The sequence below is a fragment of the Phyllostomus discolor genome, chromosome 1, assembly GCF_004126475.2.
Source record: "Phyllostomus discolor isolate MPI-MPIP mPhyDis1 chromosome 1, mPhyDis1.pri.v3, whole genome shotgun sequence".
NCBI lineage: Eukaryota > Metazoa > Chordata > Mammalia > Chiroptera > Phyllostomidae > Phyllostomus > Phyllostomus discolor.
Genome location: NC_040903.2, coordinates 109,488,826 through 109,493,607, shown reverse-complemented (window position 1 = coordinate 109,493,607; position 4,782 = coordinate 109,488,826). Strand labels below are relative to the sequence as shown.

Here is a 4,782-nt window from a genome sequence, read left to right as displayed (position 1 = left end):
GAGTTAACTAATTTCTATGAGAAAATAAACCTGAATCTTACGAAAAAGTAAAATGTATGTGTATAGTTTAGTTAGTCATGATAAATCAAAGAAAAAACATAAAACTGTTTTAATTTCTTTCTTAAAATTGTCAAATCAGTCTGATTTGGTTTTTTAAAATGTTTCTGAGCTAGCAGTTTCTATAATAATAATTATTCCCTAAAAGCTAAGCACATTTAAAGTATTAAAGGTACAGTTTGTTTATATTCTGTAAATTTTGTGAATATTTGATTTCTTTAGTTACCTATTTATCTATACAAACAGAGTCAAGCTCCTTTAACTTAAGAGAGGTAATTATTAACAATCTCTAGATATAGGAAAATATTTCACACTTGCACAAAAGAGGTAAAGGCTATTTTAAATTATAGGCATAAACACAAAGAGAGCTTATAGCTTCAGTTGTATAACTTCAGTCATGGATCAAAATAAACAGAAACACAAAGGCTCACCTATCCTGATCTCAAACAGTTCCTTCACAGTGGGCATCAAATATCTGGTTGATTGAGTTGAGCTCACAAAGACACAAACAGGCAAACAAACAAAAAACCAAAACAGACTCTGTCATCAAATAGAAAATAAGCCTCTTTCATCCATCTAACAGAGGCCCCCAAATCATCTAGCATCAGCAAACGTTCTAATCATTGCTGCCATTAATGGAGAATACTGGACCCACAAGAATAAGTACAGTTAGTTTTATCATTGCATGGGAATCACTTTGGAAGTCAAGAAAAGACATGTCTGGGCTTAAGCAACCCATAGGTGCACTTCTCAAGCAAGGCCGTTTAATTGGCTCTGTTAGGTAAGTCCATTTGGACATCTCAATGGGATGACCTCTGAAAGAGCTGAAGTAAATTTGCAGAAAAGTAAAATTGTGACCATCTTGCAAACATAAAATAAGCTCATGACAAAAATGTTATTAAACTCATTATCTGATGAGGGAACCAATGAGATGTTAAAATTGGCTCAGGGAGCATTTGAGGAGCTGGGGGTTTATAAGCAGTTTAGTAACCTGCAAGGTCATCAGCTGTAACTTTTGGCATTCTCTTTTGCAATGGACAGAAATTATATGCATCTTTACCAGAAAAAAAATATCCAAAAATTAATGTGCCCCCATAGAGTTATAAAATAGGGCAGTCAACACAGAGTCAAAGCACTGTTCTGAAAGAACTCTTAGAAATCTTTGCCTATTTTTGTTCCCATGTTTTGCCTATCACTTTTTTCCTTGTGGTAGGACCAGGGTGCCAAAGACAGGAAGTTCTCATTAATGGTAATAGTAACTTCAGTATTCTAAATTGCTACTGAAGCTGAGCACTTTTGTAGATAATGTCTTTCTGTTTCCCTCCACATAAAATCTTAATTCCTCTACCCTGAATCACTCCTAGAATGAAATCTGCGCTTTTTTACATTAAAAATGAAAATTTAATTCAACATTGCTGTAAAGATTGAACAATATTAAAAATAAGTACATTAGTGGCTTAAAATGTATATTAATTTTTAGTTTCCTTTGGTGAGGATTTTTGCTTGCTAGTTCTCTACAGCAAAATGATGCTAGAAAAATGTTTTAGAATACAGAAATTCTCTCTGAATGGAAGTGTAAAATGCTTACAAGGGATTAAATGTTTTAAAGACCCAAATAAAAAATACTCAATATTAGTGACATTGCATTTGAATCCTAAAAGTGTGACATCATAAACATTACATATTTTTTAGAAAGATGACTTAGAAATTAACAACTCAGCATTTTCTAGAGACTAGCATCCTAGATCATCATTAGCACCTGGCTGTGGCTCATCCACTACCACCTTCTTTGCTCTTCCAAATCCTTCTTGGCTCCTGTCTGGGCAACTCTAAAGGCACTGTGAAGAAAAGAGGCAGAGATGGATGCCCATTTCTCCTGCAGTCCCTCTCAACATAGGAATTAGGCAAATAGTCAATGAGAAAAAGATATATAATTCATACCTTATAGTCCTCACAAGGCTTCACTCAATTTGAAAAATTGCCAGTTCTGTCAAATATGCCAATGTCAGGGAGCTTTGTCCAGCAGAGCCCCCCAACCTATCTCGGATGAGAATAATTCTACCAAGACATGATCTGCCTGGGGAGGAAAGGTGGCCAGACTTTTGAAGGAGAGGGGCCTTGAGCCTATTCCTCAGTGGGTTTTTATTGGGTTTAATTTGCATAGCAATACAGGGCATATGTGTGAAACTCATCAGTCATTGTCAGGAAGTAATGATTAAACAATAGATAACATTCAAAGAACTATGAGGGCTTATTCTGAGTCAGGGTCAGATAGATAGAGTGACACCAAAGGGCCATAAAACTTTGGGAAACTCATTGTATGCTTGGACCCTTAACATTTAAGTTGAGGGTGTTCTTAGCACAACATGTTTCACAGGATTTTATGCATTATTGCCCTGGAAACTTGCCTTTTCCAGCACAGGGCTGCACCCACCTCCGGCATTGTTTCAGGCTTAAGTCAGGAGGGGGGGGCAAGAAGCTAAAAGATTAGGAGACTTTTTATAGATAGAATGAGGACTCAGTTTATAACAAAGCTGAGGGGTGAGGGTCTATCACCCCTTTCCTAGCATCCCCTAAGTCCTTCCCTGATGGCCCCTTTGCAACTGTGCCTGTCTTAGATCCTCCCTCCCTTGAGGAATCTTACCCATCACTGGCTAACCAGTCATCTACCTAGGGCCAAGTAGGGTGAAGTAAAGGGGGCAGAGGCTGCACCCCTGCCAGGAGGATAAACTTTGTCTCTTTTGTGGATGTTGGAGCCAAGGTCTTTTTACTCAGCCTTAGCTATGGGTGGGGGTTACAGCTTCTGAAACCAGGCAGGGTGGTTCCCAACATTCCAATAAGGTATTTATGACACAGAATCTTTACTTTTCTATCAGTATGTCCTGAAGCTACAGATGTTGAAACACTAACCAATCTTGTGGCTGATAAATGAATTTTGAAATGAGTATGGACATGTGAATAGAGGCAGTCAACTTCCTCCTGGGTGCATTCCCCAGGTGTCTTTTGGACAATGTCCCACAACCTTTTGCATCCTTTGGATGTATGGCATAAGAAATGTGTAGACCTTGAGGGCTACAGGGTACAGACCAGGGATATTCAGTATAGCCCGTAACAGTTCATTTTGCATGCAGCCCACATAACAACCACCCAGAAAAGATTAAACGCATTGATTGCTAAGGGACTGAAATAATGGTCAAAAGTTTTATGAAACCAGTTTCCAACTATGGCCGTTTTAGTCTCTGCTCAGTTTGCACGTAATAAGGGTAGACGGGAAATCTTCTGAAACACTCTCCAGAAGACTGCCTCCAAAATTTTGACAGCACTTAAACAAGATATGTTTCAGGGTCTCTGTGTTTCTTTCATTCCTAGAAAGTAGAGGAAAAACATTTCTATGTTGAAGTCTTCTTCCACTTCCACAGCAAGTCCTTTTAGCTTTTCAGCAGCAATGTGTACTCAGATGCTTAGAATACTCTTCGAAATTAATGTAGGAAAATTTATACAGGGGAGTTAAACTATAAAATATAAAGTCCATTGTTTACGCAGAAGGAATGCAGTCTTTTGAAGAGCAACATCTTCCGGCAACTGTGAACACTAGGGAATTTTCCTTCCAGGTGGAGTAGGAACAAATGAAGTCTGCATCCTGAGGGATTTTAACAGTTTCTGCGGAGAGGTGGCACCTATTAAGTAGTCTTTAAGCCTTGAGATTGCACTTTGTATGGGAGTCGATTCTGGTGCATCACAAGAACGCCTAGTCAATTAAACGCTGTGATGACGTAATCACCCATTCCGCTTCACAATCATTCCAAAGTCTAGATGCAATACTGCTCAGACTGAATCCCCTGAAATTAAAAAGCTACCCAAAAAGCAGGTAAGAAAGAGACAAGGGGAACACGTGACACACCCAAATTCCCTCGTGATCTACAGTAAGCGGGTTCACCAGACACAAACGTGCCTAGTTAGGAGCTCTCCGCTCCCCGGAAACGCCAGGCCCTGCCACTTATCCCCGGCAGAGGCATTTTCACTGCCCAAGACACCCCACTCTGCGACTCTCCAGTGCAGTCAGCCTCTGCCCGCAAAGGGGAAGGGCAAGGAATAGTGTGTTCCAACTCACCCTCCCTACGTGAGCCTTACCTCTGCCAAGGCCTGCTGCGAAATTCCGCCGTAGAGAAGCTGCAATTTAGCCCTCGGACATCACATTTTAAAATCATTTGCCGACTGGCTCAGCGGACAGACGCAGGAAGCTTCCCTGGCGCCGACAACAAGGCAGTAGAGCAACTGCGACCGCCATTGTAACTAAAGGTACAGCAGCCATTATCGTCAGTTTTCCTAAGCCCGTGGCCATTGCTCTACAGCTCTTTCCAACTGGCGTGAAGCTTTCCTCCCAATTCCTGCCTGTAGTAAGCATTGAAGAAGCGCCTCTGCTGTCATTGGTTGCAGGCGTTCTCCGTAATCACGGCCCTCACGGGGTGATTTGAGGCGCGCTTGGCTGCCCCTGCCATCTGAGTTCTGAGTTAGGCTCTAATAATGTTCTGGATTTGCCCTCCTTCCTCCTTGTGAAGATCCCGCTAGGTGTGGGAGATTTGAAACTTGAGGCAGAGTTCCCTCCTTTTTTCCAGTTCTGCCCCCAGCAACCTCGAGGAAGCGTGGGAAGAAGGGAAGGGAGTGTGTCTGTTGTCTGGCCTATTCTGTCACTCAGGGCATTTAATAAATACCTTTGGCTCTATT

At 41.1% G+C, this 4,782-nt stretch overlaps 1 pseudogene; it reads right to left on the bottom strand.

The window, feature by feature from the left end:
- Nucleotides 1–1,834: 1,834 nt before the first annotated feature.
- Nucleotides 1,835–3,813, bottom strand: LOC114492013 (annotated as a pseudogene).
- Nucleotides 3,814–4,782: the final 969 nt, after the last annotated feature.